Raw genomic sequence first — 22,132 nt, forward strand, 5'->3', positions numbered from 1 at the left:
ATCTCAGGTACCTTTTATCTTTTATTTTATTATTATTATTTTTTGAGACAGAGTCTCTCTGTTTCCCAGGCTGGAGTGCAGTGGCACAATCATGACTCAGTGCAGCCTCCTGGGATCCAGTGATCCTCCTGCCTCAGCCTCCCGAGTAGCTGGGACTGCAGGTGTACACCATCACAGCCAGCTAATTTTTTTTATTTTTTGTAGAGACGGGTTTTCACCATGTTTCCCAGGCTGATCTTGAACTCCTGAGCTCAAACGATCCTCCCACCTCAGCCTCCCAAAGTGCTGGGATTACAGATCTGTACCAGGCCCTCAGGTACATTTTATAACACTTCAGAGTCTATGTCTCCAGTTATAAACTGGAAATCATACGATTTATCCTCCCTCGTAATACAGTGAGTTCCTCCTATCGGAATCATGGGCTGAGGATAAGGACCCATGTCTTAGTTATTTTCTACAGGGTCCAGTAGTGGTACCTATTAGTAATAACAAAAACAATAATAATAATTAAGTATCCTTTCTTGAGGACCTACTGTGTGCCAGGAACTCTGCAAATCACTGATTATACATTCTCTCATTTCATCCCCACAACAAACTCTGGTATGGTTATTATCCCCACTTTACAGATGAGAAAACTGAGGCTCAGGGAGAGGAAATCTAACCTACTCAACTTTTAATACTTTATCCTAGTTCATTTGCTCTCACTTCTCTCCCTTCCTCAACCCTTCTCCCTCTAGCAAAAGGGAAGTACAATCTAGTATATGAAAAGACTTTCCATAAATGCAAACTCAAATGAATTGTATCTAGAGCATCTGCAGCTTCCTCTCCTTCCCCAGGATCATTGGCTATTTGTTTATTCAGGAAATAGTGATCACAAGTCTCTTCTACAAAGCACTGGTCTAAATGCTGAGGATAAAATAAAGAGCAAAAATAATCCCTGTCCAGCTCTCAGGAGCTTACAGTCTAGGAATATAGTCAAACCTCTGGGCATCTCTATAAGCAAGTGATGCTCTCCACTCCACCCCACCACTTCCTCACTCATTCTTCAACATTTTTGAATTATTGAACTTCTATTGAGTTACACTGTAAGTAACAGGAGACTCACATATCAATGGCCACCTAAAACGCTAAAGAGAGGGGTTTTATTTTTCTTATAAGACATAATGTCCACAAGTAAATAATAACTAAAAGGTGTCAGAACAGAGAGAAGTCCTGGTGGCTCTCTAGGCTTTTGCCTCATGTACACAGAAGGTTGCCACAGCTCTAGCCATTAAGCCTGTATTCTATGCAAAAGGAAAGTAGGGAGATCCTGAGAAAAAGGGGCCATATCTGATGAGTCGGTCTCCATTTGGGGGCTTTTCTGGAAATCTCTTGAAACAATGTAGACTTACGCTTCCATAACAGACACTGTTGGGGCCTGCCCTACCCACATCCCCTTGACATTCATCATCTGGGCTCTATAGAACCTTCCTTCTACAAACTCCTTTCTTCGGCCCCAGTAGCTTGCTCAGGTTGCCGCACAGAGAGGCCAGAGTTAATTCTGCCCAGAAGCATCGTCAACCAATGACAGACAGCAGTTGGTGGGCAAACACCCCAGCTTTCTGGCCCTCAGGTGGGAAAATTGGGGGCCTGTTGTACACCAGCTCTCAAAGGTTCCCAGCAGGATCTGGCCCCAGGTACCCCCAGCAATAATGTGCTGCTCACTCACACTCTCTGCACTTGGCTTCTCTTCCTTGTCTCATTTCCCCTTCCAGGAATCACCTTCCAAATAAGCTACTTGCCCTTGACTCTTGGCTTCAAGGAGTCTGTTTCTAGGAGCCCAACCTAAGATGACCTGGTGGGACAGAATGCATCACGTGGCCATCTCTGGCTGCAAAGGAGTATGGAAAGTGGGATCTATTTGGTAGCTACATCCCTGCTCCCAGCAACATTGGGGTTCTGTTGGCAAGGAGGGAAGAGGTACTGAGTGAGCATCCAACAACCCCTACCATGCCTACTCCATGCTGGGCACAGGGCTTCAGTGGTGACCAGGCATGGCCTCTGCCCTCAAGGGACTTCCAGTCTCGAAGAGGGGCAGCCATTATACAGCTGTGGGCGCTACGAGGGAGTGGTGGGTGCAGCCTTTGAGGAGCGCTCATTCTGAATGAGGCTGTATCCTAAGAGCTTGCATGCATGATGATAACATGGAACCTCCCAGCACCTTCTGAGGCAAGGACTATTTTTACTATTTTCCTTCTACACCTGAAGAAACTGAGAATCAGGGAGGTTGAGAAACTTTCCCAGGAAGACAGGGCTAGTATGTGTCAGAGCTCAAACTTGAAACTCAGTTTGACCCCAGGAGCTAGTGACATCTCAGCAATGCATGCGAAGACGAGCAGCGTTGAAACAGGTGGAAAACGTGTAAGATTTCAATAGAATAGCACATGCTGAGGCCGGGAGGCTTGAGGCTCAATGAGACCACACAGGCTGGAGAAGACTGTCCAGGCCTCCTCAAGTGACCTGCCCCCAGCAAAAAGGGAACCACAGTTTGAAAGGAGCTGTTCAGGTCCCCAGAGTTGAACCCTCCTTTAGGGGATATGGGCCACCGTTCTCTCTCACTTAATCGCTCACTCTCTTACACACACACACACACACCATCCTATCTTCTCCCCTCCACACTACCCTGCCATGCTCACCACCTCATAGATACCTACTCCAACACACCACTTCACTAGAACCCCAATTCACTACATTGGCTTTATGTTACCTCTACGTCAAGTCTGGAATGCGCCACGTTTGCACCAGGAACCCTCCAAGTACGACCTTCAGAATTCAAGAGTCACAGATTAAAATCCCAGCTCAGGGTTAGCTATGGCAAGTCATACAGTCTGTCTGAGCCTTTGTTTTCCCATTTGTAAAATGGGAATTAAAATATCTACCTCACAGGGTTGTTGTAAGAACCTAGTAAGAATGTATCAGTAAAGCACATAATTGGCAGAACGCCACCATTTTTTACTATTACTAATACCAGCACCTTAGAATACCTGACCTTATGTTTTACTGCTCCCCAATATTACCCCAAATTCTGCAATGTGTATTCCCATGGCCCCTTCTTGCTGCAGCTGTTCCCACCTGCAATGCCTTCCGTTGCCATCTGGGCTTATTCAAGCCATTCCCTCATTAAGGCCTAAGAACCTCCAGCTATTGCTCCTCTGGCTCAGTGGACCCCAAACTTGGCTGCATATTAGAATTGTTTAGGAGCTTTTAAAAACCCCCAGGCATGGGCCACAAACCAGCCAATTGCATCAGAATCCTGAAGATGGGCAGGCCCAGGCATCAGTAGGTCTTCAAGTCCCCCCAGGTGATTTAGATATGCACAACCGGTGCTTTAACACCTGCCTTCTACAGAGGCCTGCAGTTTGGCCCAAATCTGCCCAGTGACTTTCACTGTGTGATAACTGGCTAGTGTGTCATTGCAAACTGGAGTCCCACGAACAATCCCGCACAGCATCCTGCAAGCCCTGAGCCTCCCTTCTACCTCAATCAAGACTTATTTGTCAGGACATTGGTGGACACACAGCAGGCTCATTTATCTCCATCTCTCTTCTCCTCCCCACACCCCTTTCTTCTCAGTGGAGGCCATCGCTCAGATCCCCCAGGAGCGGTCCTCTATCTTGTTCACATGCTGCTCTCAGTAGGGACTCCTCAAAGCAAGTCCAAGGGTCCTGTGCTGCTCTCCAGGCAGCCTGCCCCTAACACTGGCAGGGTCAGAGGGCCTTGTGTGTGTTGTGTGCACGCCCAGCGGGTGCCAGCCCAGCCTGCAGCTGGCTCCATCCACCCCAGCCCCGGCAGTAGCTCCTTGGCCTTGCCTCCCACAGGGTGCATCCTCAGGAAGACCTCGGGGAGAGCAGCGTGCAGGCTGTTGCAGATGGAGTCTATTTTCCAAAGACAGCCCTAGAAGTATCTCCCATCCCATAGATTCTTCTTACAATGTGACCTTATCCGTCCACCTCAAGAGGAGTAGAGTCTCTAACTCCACCTCTTGAATCCAGATGAACTTTTGTGACTGCCTCAGGCCATAAAGCACGGTGAAGTGACACTGTGTGACTTCCAAGGCTAGGTCATAAAAGGTGGCTCAGCTTCCTCCTGGTCCTCCCTCTTTGAACCCTGTTGCCAGGCTGTGAGGAAGCACCAGCCGCATGGAGGGGCCACGTGCAGGTGCTCTGGCCACAGTTCAGCCAAAGTGTCAGCCCCAGCCAGATCAACTGCAGATGTGAGTGATTCCAGCCCAGCCACCCTCTGACAGGACCTCAGGAGAGGCGCAAGGAAGAGCCTCTCCACTGACCCAGTCAGCCCCCAGAACCCATAGAGGATTGAGAATAATATTGAAATGATTGGTGCTTCCTACCCCTAAGTTTAGGTGGCTTATTACACAGCAACAGGTAACTGACGTGCAGGTCCTGAAAGTGGACTCCAGGCCTTTGGGTCAGGAAATTCAGGGGTCTCTAGGCCCAGCAGATCTTCCACCTGGTGGAAAGGAGGCATGGCTATAGGAGGACCTGAGTGAGGCCTTCTGAAATGCGGGGCCCAGCAAAGACCTAGTGGTCTGGATCCAAGGGTGCACCCAAACATCCACCTCGAAAGAGGTTCAGGGGTGACAATCCAGATTGTGGTTCTCCAAGCTGAAGTCGCAGTCCTGCCTCCTGCGTGGTGGAGGTAGAGCACAGTGTGAGCGAGCTGGGCTTAGCAGTTACAGCAGTGCTGTCACCCAAACACATGTTTGACTTGGCTCCTGCTGTGTTTTTTTTTTTAGAAAAGGAATGTGTTACCAACATTGAAAAATTAGAAGACTTCAAATAAAAACCTGTAGATGTATAAATATGTGTTTTCCCCCCGATTGTAGAAACAAACATGCTAAGATTTTCTTTTGAAAATCAGACAAGCTGGCCCCACAGGGCACACATGTCCTTGCAGCAACAACTAGCTGGAGGTGGGCAATAGATGGTGTGTTCCATCCCCGTGGCCCCAATCCCCACCCCTCCCTAGTCCCTTAAACTTACCAGATTTTACTCATCGAATTAAACCACCCAGCCCCTGTAGGCATTTGATTTTAGGAGTCCCAAGATACATTCGCTCAGCTGTGCACCCAGATCCCTTCCTCCCAGCTGTATGATTTTTAGCCAAGTTACTTACTTTTCTCTGCCTCTGTTTTCTACCCTATAAAACTGTGATACTCCTGCCTTGGGGCACTGGGGATGAGAACTAAAGTTAAAATGCATGGGATGGCCGGACGGTGGCTCATGCCTGTAATTCCAGCACTTTGGGAGGCTGAGGAGGGCAGATGGCTTGAGCTCAGGAGTTTGAGACCGGCCTGGGCAACAGGGCGAAACCCTGTCTCTACTAAATAAATACACAAATTAGCCAGGTATGGTAGCATGTACCTATAGTCCCAGCTACTCGGGAGGCTGAGATGGGAGGATCACCTGAGCCTGGGAGGTCGAAGCTATAGTGAGCCGTGATCGGGCCACCGCACTCCAGCCTGGGTGATCAAGTGAAACCCTGTCTCAAAAAAATAAATAAATAAATAAATGCATGGGAAAGACTTATCCCAGCATTTGGCATATCATAAGTACTTTATAAATAGTTGCTATTATCATCACTGCAGTTATTTTTGCTATTTGAGTCCTTGGGCCTAATTCCCTGCCTGCTATCTCGCTCAGCCCACACAAGCTGTCTCCCAACACCCTGCTCTGCAAATCTATCCCCTGGGCCCAGGAAAGCCACAGGGACGGAAGCAGCCCTGAGCTGCAGCCTTGCCTTTGAATGTAAATATTAGCGTTGGCCCAGCCTGGGATTGCTGGAGGCAGAAGAGTGAGCATGCTGGAGTCTCAAATGGCACATCTGCTGGGAGCGGCCAGGCACCAGGCCCAGCCCAGCCTGGCCCCCAGCGCTCCACGTTGCTTACAGGATGGTCGGAGCTGGGGAGAACTCAGTTGGCAATATTTGCAACCCCGTCCCACACCCTGCGACCAGGAAGGGTCAATCTGAGCATCTCCTTGAAGCCCCCAGGCCCAGGTTCTCTGGTTGCAGCAGAACAAGAGCTGAGGCTGGGATTTAGGGTGTTGGCTTTGAAGATGATCACACCAGAGTCTGGGACAGCAGAGCCAAGGCTTCCCTTGGGGAGAACAAGTCCAGGAAGGAGGCAATTGGCTTCTGCAAGTCAAGCTGAGTGACTTGCTTCAGCTGTAATTATCTGATTATTTCAGGCAAAAGCAAAAAACCAAAAGCCGAAGGCTTTGGATCCAGCTGCTGAGTTTCAGCTATTTGTCACTGGCAGCAGCCAGACACCCACCCTGGCTCCTCACAGCTGTTGAGTATGGACAGGGAGGGTTATTGTCATACCTGGGGCTCTAACAGGCACAAAGAGTGAGGTGCAGTCATGTCCTCTTATCTTCTCTTTCAACGGTAAGACTTCAGCAAATTTCCTGAGTACTGGGCCCTGGATATGACTCAGCAGCCATCTCCTCTGCTTCTCCTTGAGGGAGGTGGTGGCTACAAGGGTGGCCTTGGGGGTTAAGTCAGGCCTGGGCTGCATTCTTGCCCTGCTACTTACTAGCTGTGTCATCTTGGGCAAATGTCTTAACTTCTCTGTACCTCAATTTCCCTACCTGTAAAATGGGGATAATAGTACTTACCCTACAAGTTGTTTGGAGGATGAAATGAGACGCTCTTGTACCAATTAGGCAGGGCTTTGTGCCTGGCACCTCGTAAATCACTGACCAGCCTGTGAATAATCAGTCATGTCCCCACATTACTTCAGTCAATGTCTACCTCTCCCACAACACAGCAGTCACACCACGTGTACATAATGGAATACTATGAAGCAGTTAAAAAGGAATAGGCCCCCCACCTTTGTTATTATGTGGGAGGATTTCTTAGCAGAGGCTGGGATGAAGCAAGTCCTTCGGGATGGGCTAGTGGACATCCAGGGATGACTGAGGAGTACAGCTTTCTCGGCTCATCTGGCCCCTGTGGGTGGGCAGCCACTGCGGGCTGATGCACAGATGCTCATAATCTTGGCTGGATATGAAGACCCCAATAACCCCAGGCCCCCACCATGAAGCCACCCCCTGGTCCCAACTCAAGCATCACCCCCAATATCCGTGGACACAGTAAGTTTCTACCAGGGAATGGGGGAGAATCCTTCTCGACTCAATTTGCTGCCAAACCAGGCAAGTGCTCCAACTTGACAGAATTATCAGCAGTGAGCGAACAGTGACAGATGAACCGAGAGGCGAATGGGGACAGCCAGCCTGCAGATCTGTTTCCCAGCCCCGAGATTCCATCTGGGCTTCCCCCCAACAAAACAGGAATTTATCTGCAAAGGTGTCTGCAGGGCCTTGTGTGGGAGTCAATTTTATACCCCTCAACCTTTTGTGAGCAGCTGAGGAACGAGGCGGGAGACCCAGGCGACAAACCCCTTATCACTGCCCTGAGCATCTTCTCACCCAACAAGGCTCCCACGTAACCCAATTCTAGATGCCACTGGAGGACCTTGAGGGGAAAAGGAGGCCTGGAAATGTGGTTCTTTAGTAAAAGGGATTGGCTATCTTAGGGGGTGAATGGAAAATAGTCAACTTCAACCCAATGAGAAAGTATTCTTTCTGCCAGCATTCTGTCTTATGAGTCTCCCCGGCCAGACTTGTGCCCCCGCAGCCCTCTAGGGATGGGAACTTCTTGTGTGGGAGCCATTGGTCCTGCTGGGGAAGGCTCCTAAGATGATAAGACTGGAAGGCTTTCTCTCAAGTCAGCATTGTGTGGCTGCAGAAAAGCCAGGTGGTACCCACACATGTGTAGCTATGGGACCTGTTTGACCTCTGGAGCTATCACACTGTGCAAGGGATAGGGGTTGGGGAGGGGGCCAGCAATAAAGGCCTTCCTAGCCCCCTCATTGACACTCTGTATGAGCTGCTAAGTGACCGGGAAGCTCAATGCCTGGACAGTCCACCCATCAATTGGACTGGTGGGACTCCAGCTGGAGTCCATCTAAAGATCACCGTCCATATGTCTTCCATGGAATGTTTCAGAAAGCTGGTCTCCTGGAAGTAGAACCCTAGGTCAAAGGGCATATCATTAAACATTCTGACAGACACTAAGAGCTCTACCAGTTTTCACTTGTGTCAGGCAACTTTTACTGTGTAACAACCTTGAACTCTCAGCTGGAGAGAACAACAAGCATTTATTTTCTCACTTACTTGCCTGCTGTTTGGCTGGGGTTCAGCTGATCTAGGCTGGACATGGCTGGGCTGGGCTCCAGACTGTGTCTCTCAGCCTTCTTGGACCAATAGCTCCCTGGGGAGTGTTACTCTCGCGATGAAAGTAGAAGCCAAAGAGGGACAACTGGGAACTTTCAAGGCCTCTTCAGGCCTAAAGTCAGAACTGGTGCCCCTCACTCCTGCCCTCATTCTGTTGGGCAAAGCAAGTCACGGGGCCAAGCTGGATATCAACTGGATGGGAGGTACACCCCTCCCATGGAGGCTGGGGTAGGGGAGGAGTGAACACTTGCTGAACCACAGTCTACACACCTCCCTATTGTGTGTGTGTCTGCTTATGCTCACAGACATGTACAAAGAGGTATGTACAAAAATGCTCATTGCAACACAGTTTGTGATATCGAAATTTAGGGGGGAAAACAAATATCCATTCACAGGGAGTGATTAAGGAAGCCACGCTGCATGGGTACAATGGAATACTATGCAGCAATTTAAAAGGAGTGGGATCTACCTCCATTAACCGATATGGAAAGATTCCCCCAAGATATGATATGTGAGAAAAGCAAGTCACAGAATATATAGTATAATCTTTGGCAGTGGGGGTTAAAACACCCCTGCTGGTGTGTGTGTGTGTGTGTGTGTGTGTGTGTGTGTGTACAGAAGGAAGACTGGGAGGAGGGCTATAGGCAATTTTATCTATGGGGAGGACTTCCTGAATTATTTTCATCTTTTACAATGGGAATATGCTTCTATATTATATGTGAAGTTAATTTTATTATTATCATTATTATTTGAATACCAGAATAAAAAATAAGAAAATACCATTGTTAGGGGCTTGAGACCCTATTAGATGCAAATGTTTTAGGAACTCAAGAATGCTTGAATCCTGCCAAACCAAGGCCACTCCTCCCCTACTCCTGTCCCACCAAGTCCTTCTGAGAGACAACCTCACCTGAGAGATCAGGGGAAGGAAACTAACCGTGGTCCTTTTATGATGAGCCCGGCTAGCTGCCAGGCAAGCAGAACCCGTAGGTGGGTGACTGAGCTGAAGCTCAAGGCTCAGGCCCACAACCCATGGAGTTGTGTCCAGTCCACTAAGCCCTGGTCTATGTCCAGCTCTCTCTGGGCCTGATAAGACCAGAGTGCCAGAGCTGCCTATAAGAATCAAAAAAGAGAGAGGACAAGATGACCCTGAGAGCCCCAAGAAGACAGGCCCCACCTCAGCCTCGCTATCCAGCCCCTGGGAGGTAAGAGAGAGAAAAGGGAGCCACACTCACAGGGTCTTGTCAATACAGAGTGACCCAACCCAGGACACCAGGCTCCCTGTTGGCCTTCCCTCCTCCTCAGGAGAGATGAGAAAGGAGATAGGGAAGGGCAGAGTTATTGCCTATGTAGTCATGATGTTTCTTCCAAACCTCTAGAGTTGCATAATCCAATATGGCAGCTGCTAGTCCCATGAGGCTATTTTAGTTAAAATTCAATAAAATAACAGATCCAGCCCCTCGGTCACAGTAACCACATTTCACGTGCTCAGCAGCCACGTGGTTACTGTACTGGGCGGCACAGATGGAGAAGGTGGCTGTGCATGAGGAAAGCACTGCTGGGCGGTGCTGCTTCCAGCTCTCACAGTCGCTCTCAGGTGGACGGACCAAGGAGCTCACCCCAGGCCTTGCACCTGGAACAGGAGTTGGGGGTGGGAGTGATGAACCTTATTCTTCTGTTTTGAACATCATTAACCTTTCATTTCACAAAGTCTGTGATTCACAACATCGCAGGAGGCCACCGGAAGGTGTCAGCAGCTCCATCTCCCTTCAAATGGGATTGGTGGGGAATGGGCTTCACACTGGCTGAGCAGTCCTCAGCCACTCCCTTCTAGGGTAGCTCTGCTCTGAAGCAAAGACACTTTCCTTCCTTCTTCCTTACTGTCCCTTGTAAATAAGGTGGTATCTTAGTATGTTTAGGCTGCTATAACAAAATACCATAGACTGGGTGGCTTGAAAACAACAGAAATTTGTTTCTCACAGTTCCAGCAGCTGGAAGTCCAAGATCGAGGCATTGACAGGTCCAGTGTCTGATGAGGACTCTCTTCCTGGTTCATAGATGACATTTTTTTTGCTGTGTCCTCACATGGTGGAAGGGACAAGGGAGCTCTCTGGGGTCTCTTTTATAAGGGCACTAATCCCAGTCATGGGGAGCTCCACTCCCTTAACCTAATCACCCCCCAAAGACCCCACCTCCTAAAACCATCACCTTGGGGGTTAGGAATTCAGCACTTGAATTTGGGAGGAACACACACATTCAGCCATAGCAGGTGGAAACTTTCTGATGGCTCTGAAAAGATGACTTCTGCCCCTACCATTGCACAAACTTGTTCTGTGTTGCTCTGTAGGCCAAATTTCCATTCTCAAACTCGTGGCCTTCTGTGATACCCAGCACTCCAACCCACTCTCTCCCAAAACCTCCTACCTCCTGTGATTTCCTTCAGAGAGCAAACCCTGCAGCCATGGCCCCAGGGCTCTGCCCCAGCTTCTTCCTTGTTCCTCTTACCCCAGAGTTTGCCAGCTGATTGCTCATGGGCTGCATTCAGCTCACAGAGGTGGCTTATTTGGCCCATACAGTGCTTTTGCAAAGTTTGAATGAACTGCCTCAAAAAAATCCCAGTAAATTTCACATGAAAATTCAGATTTCTGGCTTCCCTCAATGAACCAGAAACTCTTGCAAGCCTGGGCCTGTCTCCCACATGACAACACACTGACACTGACAGAAACTGGGAGATGTCCCTGTCTCTTTTGGCAGTGACACTCGCACTTTCTTTTGCCATAGGCCCTGCTGCTCCCTGACGCAACCCACTTGACCGTGTGGGCACTGGAGTGAGGAACTCTGTTTTCTCTGTCTGTTCCCAGCCGCCTCACCTTACCACTCTCTGGGGGTTTCCAGGGTTCTTCTATGCTGGACTTTTCACCATGCCTCCCGCCTGCATTTCTATCAGGGACCTAATCCTCACATGGACATCCAGAAACACCTCAAGCTTCTCCCATACCAACCTGCCACCTTCCTCTTCCCTTGCAGCCGGCTCCTCCCACCCTGTCTCCACACTCCCACACAGGCCAAAACACCCAGAACATCCTCATGCCTCCCCACCAGATACCACAGCGCTGCCCACTCCATCTCCACAGCACAGTCTGTCCTCACCTGGAGTAGCCCAACAACTTCCTAACTGGCCTCCCTAATAACAACAGCCAACATCCCTTCATTCACTCAGCAACTGTTTAGTGAGCACCTATTATGTGCCAGGCACTATGCTAGGGGCAGTGAGCAAAACTGACAAAAATCTCTGTCCTGGTGAGGCTTCCATTCTAGTGGAGAGAGTCGGGAAACAAGGTGAATAAGAAAAAAGATATTGATGTGTTTTACAGCAACAGGTGCTATGAAGAAAAAATCAAAAAGAGGGAAAGATAGAGACAAGGGAGCATCATTTTAAATAGGTGGTGAGAAGTAGCCTCAATAAGAAGATGACATTTGAGCCATGATCTGAAAGAGCTGAAAGTAAGCCATTTGGTCAGCAACAGGAAAAGCAATTCGAGCCAAGGGAATAGCAACTGGAAACCTCAAGGTAGTATGAATATGTGCCCAGGATGTTCAAGGAGCAGCGAGGAACTCGGTGTGGCTGGAGTGGAGTAAACCAGGCCAGGGTGGGTGAGTTGGGAGATGAGTCAGGGAGGTAAGCATTGGAGAGGGAGGTGCAGAGAGTGTAGGGCATTGGAAATCACTTGAAGCAAGAATTTTGGTTTCTGTGCTCAGAGAAATGGGCTGTCACAAGAGGGTTTTGGGCAGAGGCGAGAGATGATCTGACTTGCATTGTAAGGGGATCTCTCTGGGTGTTGTGTTGAGAAGAGACTAAAAGGGCCAGGACTGAGATAGGGAGAGCAGTCAGGAAACTGCTGCGGTAATGCAGGCTCCCACCAGTATGTAGCAGTGAAGGGACAGGGGGAGGGAGGGATAAGGCATAGCTTTCTGGACCTAAAAGAAAGTAGCACCAGACAGGTCTGCAGACACCTTATATGTGAGATACGAGAGAAAGGGAGGAATTTGAGCATAATGCCAAGATTTATGGCTAAGCATCTGCAAGGATGGAGTTGCCATTAACTAAGATGGTGAACTTGCCATGTCCCAAGCACTGAACACAAGTGCTTTACTTGAATTTTTAAATTAATTCTCCAAGCCTACAAGGGTGAGTCTAGTGCCTTGCCAGTCCATGCAATGGATAGATTAAATCTGCAAGACCATGAAGGCAGGGCTGGATGCTCTATGGGCTGAGCTCATGGCTCCTGAACCAGACTGTCTGGCTCCAATCTTGTTTCCATTCTTCTCCAGCTCCTTGATACAGGGCAGCTGATTTCACCATCGTATCAGTTATGGATGTATAATAAACCACCCAAACATAGCAAGAATCATTCTATTATGATCACTCCTGGTTCTGGGGGCTGGCTGGGCTCAGCTGGGTGGTTGTCCCTCAGAGTCATTCATGCAGTTGTAGTCAGGCAGGGGCTGGGGCGAGAGTCATCTCCAAGGCTTCCTGACCTACATGTCTGCTGCCTGGGCTGGAAAGACTCAAACTGCTGAGACTAGAGTGGCTGGGGCTCCTTGAGGCTCTTTCTCTCTCTGTGTGTGGTCTCCCTATGTGGTCTCTCCAGCATGATGGCTTCAAGGCAGCCTGGCTTCTTCCATGGTGGCTCAGGTCTCCAAAGGCACATGTCTCAAGAGAGACAGAGCTAGGTAGAAGCTGTATCACCATTTTAATCTAGTCTCAGAGGTCACACGTGCCATCTATACCTCATTCTAATTCCTTGCAATCAAGTCACAGATCCCAGCCCATACTCAAGGGGAAGGGAATTAGGCTTTACTTCTTGAAGGACGTATCACAGGATTTGCAGGCATGTTTTAAAACCACTGTAACAACTTCTGTCCCTCAGTTTCCACATCTGTAAAATGAGGAAAATGATGATAATACAGTCTACCTCAAAGGGCTGTTGCAAGGATGACATGAGATAATTCAGGTGAAGTATTTATATAATGTTCTATACATAGTAAGTACTTGCAACACACACACACACACACACACACACACACACACGGTTAATCACTTCATGTAGACCAAAATCAAGTAACTTTCTTTTTAATTAATATATCATAGTTGTACATATTTGGGGATCACATGTGATATTTTGATACAAGCATACAGTTTGTAATGATCAAATCGGGATGATTGGGATATCCATCACCTGAAGCATTTATCTTGTTTTTGTGTTGGGGAAAAATCAAGTAACTTTCAAGTCAACAATCTACCTTTCCTCAACTCTTCAGATATCCTCCTGGGTTTTGGCTTAATCTTTCTGGATTCTTTGCAGGTGCCAGCCAACCCTGGAAGGGACTCCCAGCTGAGCAGCACCTGGCTGGGCCTGGGAGTTGGGCCTCCAGGTTTTGCTCTGCACCTGGCAGGTTGGGGTTAATTCACTTCTGGCTTGTTAGTGAATTCAATTGCTGAGAGCGAGCACAGGTCTCCAGCTTCCAGCCAAGCTCCCCTGTTCCCCTTCCAAGGAGCCATGTCAGAAAAGGGAAATAATTAGTCATTAAAACAAATGCTCAGGAACATGACAAACGTCAAGCCCCAATCTCACAGCTGGGTGATATCCTGACATTTAAAACAGTTCCACAGCCTCCTCCTGATGCTCAAGATGCATCATCCATCTGGTTTCCAAAGTCACAGCTGGTGGCCCAGAAAACCCTCAGGCTGTCCTGCTGAGTGCAGACCCAGCATGCCCTAGGGTTCTGTCGATAACTTATTCTTTGTCATTTATCTGGCAGAAATGGCATCACACAGATTGCCCTGTGCTAACAATGTCGAAGTCATGGGTCTGCCTCCCAACCCACTTATCTATCCCTCCATCCACCAATCTACCCACCCATCCTCCATCTATTCAACCACCCATCCGTCTATATACCAGCCTACTCATCCACCAATTTGTCCACCAACCCACTCACCCATTGCCTCCATGTATTCACTATCCACCCATCTATATGTCAGCCTACCCATCCACCCATTCATCCATCCACTCACCAACCCACTCGCTCATTGCCTCCATCTATTCACCTATCCATCCATCTATTGCCAACCTATCCATCCATCCATCCGTCACCTTCATCTATTCACCTATTCATCCATCTATATACCAGTTTACCAACCCATTGCCTCTATCTATTCACTATCCTCCCATCTATATGCCACATACCCATCCATCCATCCATTTATCCATCTACCCATCCATCCATCCACTCACCAACCCACCCGTGCCTTACCTCTATCTATTCACATATTCATCCATCTATATACCAATCCACCCATTGCCTCCATCTACCCACCTAGTCATCCATCTATATACCAACTTACCCTTCCATTCTTCTGTCCTTTCACCAACCCACCTGCCCATTACCTCCACCTATTCACCTATTCATCCATCTATATACCAAGCCACCCATTGCTTCTGTCTACTTAGCTATCCATCTATCTATATACCAACCTATCCATCCACCCATCCATGCATCCATCCATCCACTCACCAATGCAGCTACCCATTACCTCCACCTATTCACCTATTTATCCATCTATATACCAATCTACGTATCCATTGATCCAACTATCCTATCCATCCACCTACCAATCCAACCCATCTATCATCTACCAGCCAACACATCCATTCACCCAGTGAGGCAACAGACACTTAATGAGCACCTACCAACAATTCATGTATTCATTCATTTATCCAGAAAATATTTATTAAGAGCTACTGTTAATTCATTCACTCAGCCAACCAGCATGTATAGAGAATTTAATATCTCATTCATTTATTCAGCATTGAGCACCTACTATTTATGTATTCACTTAATAGTAATTAGGCAACAAACATTTACTTATTTATTCAGTGAACATTTGCACAGTCATTATTTAGCCAATCAGCCAGCAAGCTGGCATTTAGTGAGCATTTACTAGTGCCAGACCCTGTTCCAGGCACTTGGGATAGTGTGATTATTAGGACAAAGTCCATGCCTTTTAGCAACGAACAGTCTAAGCAAGAAGACAGACCCATCAATAGAAAACTGTTCTGCAAGGCTGTTAGTGCAGGAGACCTCCAAGAAGGTGTATGAAATCCAGTCTGGAAGCTTTAGGGAAGGCTTCCTATGGGAGTCAACAGGTGAACTGTAACTCACCTGTAGGTGTGAAATTAAACCACCTGAAATCCCAGCTCTGTTTTCTAGCTCTGTAATTTAGGGGTGTGACTTTCCATCTGAATGTCAGTTTCCTCATCTGTAAAGTGGGGATAACAACAGTGCTTACCATATAGAATTGTGAATAAGTGCTAGCTCTTACTATTTCTACTTAAAGCAAGGGTAGCAGTTAGTCAAGGGAGAAGTAGCGGGGAGGGCACTCCAGCCAGCAAGACCCAAAGCAAAGGCCCAAAGGCCGCAAAATTGTGAGTGCAGGACCAGGGTATGGGGAGACTAAAAGTAGTTTAGGGTTGCTGCAAGCAGTGATAAGAGAGGGAAGAGAAGAGAAAAAAGGGGCTAGGGAAAAAGAAGAAAGGGGCGGGGGTCACAGCATCTAGGATGGCAGTTCTCAAAGGTTGCTCCTGGAGCACAGCATCAGCATCACACAAGGACTTGCTGGAAATGCAGATTCTTGAGCCCAGCCCCAGACCTGCTGGAGGAGAAATTCCAGGGCCAGCGTCCAGCATCCAGTGTGTTAAGAAGCCCTCCGCGTTACTGTAATGCCCTCAAGTTTGGGTCTCTTGGGACTGGTCCAGGGTGCTGGAAGTTATTCTATATTCGGAGGAGGAACTTGGGGGGAGTCCAGAAAGGCTTCCTTGGGGGATATTTGTCAACAGATTTACCTTTACTCCCAAATAATAAAATAGCTTTAGTTGCAAGGAGTTGGTGAGGGAACCAAGTGGGCAGGGAGCATGGGTACCTGAGAGAAAAACCCATCTCTCTTGCTGGCAAAGACATGCCTTGCCTGCTCGCTGGGAAAGGGATGGGGACACGGTGTCCAGGTATGAGAAAGCCCTTGCCTCCAAGACCGTTGCTCCTGAAGGGAAGGGGAAGCTTCTGGCTCTGAGCCCGGAGCACCAGGCCTGGGGTCTGCCAGTTCTGAGGGTGCTATTGCCCTCTCTGCCCCCCCGCCCTCCGTCTGTCACACTGGAGGATGTCACAGGAAACAATGTGCCCCTGCGAGGGCCCGGCTGCATTGGCAGCGGCCTGGCTTCAGGCATCACAATGACTCTCATTTCCTAGGAAACAGGGAGTCGCACTTGTACCTTTGCTGGGAGCCTCCGCATTTGGAGCTGTCACGTGACTCGGGGAGCTATTTTTAGCCTCCCCAGCCCTGTGTTGTAGGAAGAATGATTTGATGAAAATACTAAACTCATTAAAAGCCTGGGGGATGGGGAGGGAAAGAAGGGCTGCCAGAGTAGGGAGGCTACAGCCTCCAAGATTCCAACCCAGGCTGAGCAGCACAGAGGTAAAGACAGCAGGGACCTGGCATTTCCATGGGCACCGTGCCCTGGGGAGCTGGGGCAGTAGGGACTATTAACTCTAATACCCGGTACTGCTGGTCAGTACTATGGGCCAAGCGCTATGCGCAATACTTTACTGCATCTGCCCCACAATACTCCTAGAAAAGAAGAGCCAACAACATTCCATTTTGCAGATGAGAAAACTGAGGCCCAGAGGAGTTAAAGAAGTTGCTCAAAGTCATTAGCTAAGAAGCTGGGAATTCCTAGGGCTCAAACCCAAGCCATCTGACCCAGGAGTTTGCCCTTTACCCATCCTGCTGCAGGAAACTCCATCTGTACCCACTCACTGTCCAAAACAGGGGCACAGGACGAGCATCAGCGGCATGTGACCCAAGCAGTCAAACAGGACCCCACACTTAGAAGGACCCTATGCTTAGTTAATGCTCAGCTGTCACCGACTTGAAATTCTCAATGATTTTTTAACAGGTGTCCCTGCATTCTCACTTTGCACTGGGCCCTGCAAATGATGCTGCCTGTGCTGCTGGAGAACCCTCCTGCCCTCTTTGCAAGTTCCTCTGATCTGCACGCTCAACTAGTTTCTCTATTTTTCTTCCTCCTGTTCAGAATCAAGGAGCACTTTCTTTATATTGTGTTCACAGCTGAGATTCAGGTTCTGAAGTCACCCTGGCTTGGGTTCCAATCCCAGCTCTGCCGCTTTTTAGCTGTGCACTCCCAGGAATTGCCTTCACTTTTCTGAGCCTGCGTTTCCTTGTCTGTAAAAACGAAGACAGTAATAGTTTCTACCTCTTTCCTTGCTGCAGGGATGAAATATGATTTTTTTTCTGTGTGGCAATCACTAACCCCAGGCCCAGGTACACAGTAGATACTCCACTGGGGCTCAGTTGTTACTGCGCGTAAAGAAAGCTAAGAGTTTCTGGCTCTGCCCTTGGTTTCTTGCACCATTTAGTACCTTTTCTCCCCTGTCCACTTTTCCTTGGGTGTGTTAGGTGTTCTAAGGGGTGAGTCCCATTGGCTTATGAACCTGCTTCAGGAAGCAGCAATTGCCATGGACTCCCCTCGTCTGCAGCCATCAGTGTTCACTGCCTGGAATCTCTGATGGGGGTCCTTAGCTGTGCCCCTGATGTCAAGTCAGCTGAGTGGACCCCAATGTCTAGACCAATAGCATGTGATTCCCAAGGATCCCCAAAAGCTCAGATCCTCCAAGAACAAACCCAAGAAAGCCCCAGGTTTCAAGCTGACGTAGGGAGACAGTCTTTACCTTCGCTCTATCATTTATCAAATGTGTCCATAGCTAATATCACATTCACATGAGCCCTGTGAAACTGGCATTAAAACTGCCTTCATTTTATAGACGCAGAAGAACGAACCTGGAGACTTGCCAAGGTCACAGCCAGAAGTGGCACAGCCAAGATCAGTACCAAAGCCTAACTTCAAGTCTAGTGGGAATGTCAGCTTCCCCCATGCTAGGCAGGCAGCTTGTCCCTTTATATCCCACAGAGAAAGGCGACTTTGGCTTCCACCCCAGCCTCTTCCTCCAAAGACTCAGAGCCCGGCCTAGGGTTGCAAGCAGCAGTGGTGTGGACAAACAACAGGCCAGTGGCCTCTGGACACCTGTACAGAGAACCCCTTCCTTGCTCCCTTAGCCAAAAATGCTTGAAGTGGCCTCATCCAAACCAGCTCCTTCAAGCTCTGACCACCCATTTCCCCACTGCAACCTCAGAGGTTCAGCTTGCTCTCCAGGCAGGATCCCCCTGCTATAGAGGGACTGGGGAGAAAATGCTAGTGAAGGTGGCAGTGGGAGAAGGTGCTTCAGACAGAGACCAGAGGGTTAGCATGGGCGCTTCAGAACGCAGGAGAGGAAGAAGGATTACAGGGAGATGGTTTTCAGAATCATATTTTGCCTTCAAAGGACATCCAGAATCAGAGAGCTGCCAGAGCCCAAGTCGAGTCTGTTGGTGCCTTACCTATACCCCATCAGCCCTTACTGCTCCCTGACACCCACAGGGTTCTTGGGCAAGTACCTCCACCCCTCTGTGCATGGCGCCCTCTGTCCAGGAGCGTGCTTGGCCAGGGGAGGACATGGAATTAGCGCCCCAGGAGCAGCCGCAGGGATACACAGGGGGAATTGGAGGCTAAGCACCCAGATTCCTCCATCCTCAGGGGGAACATTCTAAGACATGTCCGCAACTGTCTCCCAGGGTCCCTGATGAGATGGAGTCCCCGTCACCCACAGCAGTAACCTGCTTATTAATGTTCCCTGCTTCCCACATCCTCCCAGAGTTTCCTGGAGTCACCTCCCACACGAACTACTGGTCCTCAAATCTTCACCTCAGAGTCTGCTTCCAAGGGAATCCAGCCTAACACAGAAGTCATTCATTCATTCATGCATTCATACATGCTTCAGATCCTCGTTGCCTATCTGTCATTGTATGAGCATAAAAAGTTAGTTCCGTGGGCCTCAGTTTCCATCTCTAGAAAATGAGATTTGTTATTCAGGCAACAAACATTTATGGAGCAATGGAGGAACTCCACGTGCCAAGCCTCTGACACCAGCTCCATCTCAGATATCTCTGGATATGAATAAAACAGATGCCTTTACTGAAGGTGTCCCATGCGCCAGACCCCATGCAAAGACCTCCATGGGCATTCTCTTCCTTCCTACTCACAATGACCCAGTAAAGTCGCTATTATTAGACCCCTCTCACAGGCGGGGAGTTGAACTCTCAGGGAGGATAAGTGTTTTTCCAAGGTGACAGAACAGTCAGTAAGTGGCAAAGCCAAGATCCCAAGCAAGGTCTCTGGGAATCTTCAGCCTGGTAAACCTTGACCTAACCACCAAGCTGCACAAATGCTCATTCTCCCCTTGAACCACCAGCTGGTGCAGAGCCTCGAGGAGCCAGGTTCCTCTCACCAGCCATGCAACCACTGTCATGTTTTCATCCAGTGGCTAATGGCTATTCATGACTCAGGCTTAAGTGGAGGAGTTAAGATGAAAAGGGCTCAGGCTCAAGAGTCAATTCCCCATTCCTACCCTTACTCATTCTGTGGCCTTGGGTAAGTCAGTTCACCTCTCTGAACCTCCGACTCTTCATCTGTAAAATGGGGTGGTGGTGAGGGTTGGGTCTTTGTATTCTGATTATAAACTAATGCCCTTTGACTATTATTATAGAATTGAACTCAGACCCAGCGGGGCACGGTGGCTCACACCTATAATCCCCCACTTTGGGAGGCCGAGGCATGCGGATCACCTGAGATCAGCCTGGCCAACATGGTGAAACCCCGTCTCTACTAAAAATACAAAAATTAGCTGGGCATGGTGGTACACAGCTGTAATCCCAGCTACTCGGGAGGCTGAGGCAGGAGAATCACTTGAACCCAGGAGCCGGAGGTTGCAGGGAGCCGAGATCATGTCTCTGCACTCGAGCCTGGGTAAGAGCAAAACCCTGTCTCAAAAAAGAAAAAAGAAACTCAGACCCAATCTGTCAGACTCTAAACCCTATATTTAAAGAAATACCGCCACCACCACACACACACGTTTACCTACATATCAATCTAGATGAAGTTATTGGTAAAGGCAGTATCTATCTTTCTAGAAGTTTCCAGAAGTGTCTGAAAATTAATGGGATGGACTCTGAATGCTTTTCCCATAGAAACAGTGTTCCCAGCCTGCAAAAGCTTCTTTAAGCCACCATGTGCCTAACGGCTGGCTCAGAGCCCCACATCAGCCTCACCCCACCACCAGCTAGATCTTCTTATATGAGAAAAGACTGGGTACAAAAGGCAAACTTCACAAGGCCAAGAACACTATAAGCACTAAGTTCAGGGGACTCCAAAGGAGGAGGGAGAAGGGGTGGGCAGGACCTTCTAGACAGCAGTGACCAGTGATGTCCATCTGAGTAACAGAAGGCTCTGGAGGGAAGGAAGGTCTGACTCTGTCACTGTCTAGCTGGGTGACCTTGGGCAAGTTACCTCTCTGAACCTCAATTTCCTAATCCGTGGAATGAGATAACAATACCACCAGCAGCAGGCGGTTGTTGTGGGGATTAGATGGGATAATGTGTGTAAAGGCCTCAGCTCACCACCTATGCCCTGGTTAAGTGGTAACTCCTGTTGCCTAAGTCAGTGAAGGATGCGGCAAATCATGTTTTCCAAAATACATAACTTCGGCACTCTTCCACCAGAAGACAGAACCTGGGTTCTCTCCCTGGAATCTGGGCAGGCTTGTGATTACAATGGAAGTGACACTACGCAACTTCCAAGGCCCGGTCACAAAAGATAATGCAACTTCTGCCTGGTTCTCTTGGGATGCTCACTCTTGGGACCCAGCCAGCATACTGTGAGGAAGCCCACACAGCCCATGGAGAAAATCCTACACATGGAGAAAATCCAAGGTCCCCAACCCACAGCTCCAGGCTGAGCTCCCAGCCGACCAACAGACCTACTTGCTAGGCACAGCCACATGAGCGAGCCATCTTGAAATTGTATCCTCCGACCCAGTGGAGCTGCCACAGCTTCTGTCACATGGGAACTGAGAAAAGCCCTCCTCTCCATGCCCTGCCCAAATTGCAGATTTATGAACAAAACATATGATGTTGTTGTAAGCCACTGAGCTTGGAGGTGGTCTGTTTGCAGCAGTAGATAACTGATTCAGAGAGGATAAGGGGCTGCCCAAGGTCACACAGCTGCTCAGTGGAACCCAGTCTTGAGCCAAAGTCCCCAGCATCCTGGGGTAATTCTTCTCCCTTTCACAATCCCTATTTAACAGACAGAAAAGCAGGGCTCAGAGAAGTTAAGGAATACACTTAGCTTAGAAGTTAAGGTCACGAAGCAAGTGTTCTGGTTTAATTGTGCTCTCTCTCAAAGATGTGTTGAACTCCTAAACTCCAGAACCTCAGAATGTGACCTTATTTGGAGATAGGCTCTTACGGAAGTAATCAAGTTAACATAAAATGATTAGAATGGGCCCTAATCCAATATAACTGGTGTCCTTATGCAAAGGGGAAATGGACAGAGACAGACATGCACAGAGGAAGACAGTGAGAAGACACCAGGAGAATGCAATGTACAAGCTAAAGAACGCCTGAGGCTACTAGACACTAGGGGAGAGGCATTCTGGGAAGGCTTCTTGGAGGAAGTGACGCCTAAGTCCTGAAGGATGCATAGGAGTTAGCTGAGAGATGATGGGAGGGAAGCATATTCTCTGTAGAGGGGGCAGCTTGGGGTTCCAGGAGTCCTGCTGTAAGGACTGAGAAGCTCGCCGTAGCTGGAATGGTGTGCATGGCAAAGGCCTGG

General features: G+C 48.7%; 1 long non-coding RNA gene across 1 annotated transcript; it reads right to left on the reverse strand.

Annotated features, from left to right (window-relative positions):
* Positions 1-9,698: 9,698 nt before the first annotated feature.
* Positions 9,699-16,496, reverse strand: LOC107970479 (uncharacterized). The gene is made up of 3 exons (XR_001713069.3): positions 16,276-16,496; positions 15,519-15,615; positions 9,699-13,234 (listed from the first exon to the last, which is right to left on the reverse strand). It is a non-coding gene; the product is annotated as an uncharacterized LOC107970479 (long non-coding RNA).
* Positions 16,497-22,132: the final 5,636 nt, after the last annotated feature.

This window comes from Pan troglodytes, chromosome 2 (genome assembly GCF_028858775.2).
Source record: "Pan troglodytes isolate AG18354 chromosome 2, NHGRI_mPanTro3-v2.0_pri, whole genome shotgun sequence".
In the NCBI taxonomy this organism is placed as follows: Eukaryota; Metazoa; Chordata; class Mammalia; order Primates; family Hominidae; genus Pan; species Pan troglodytes.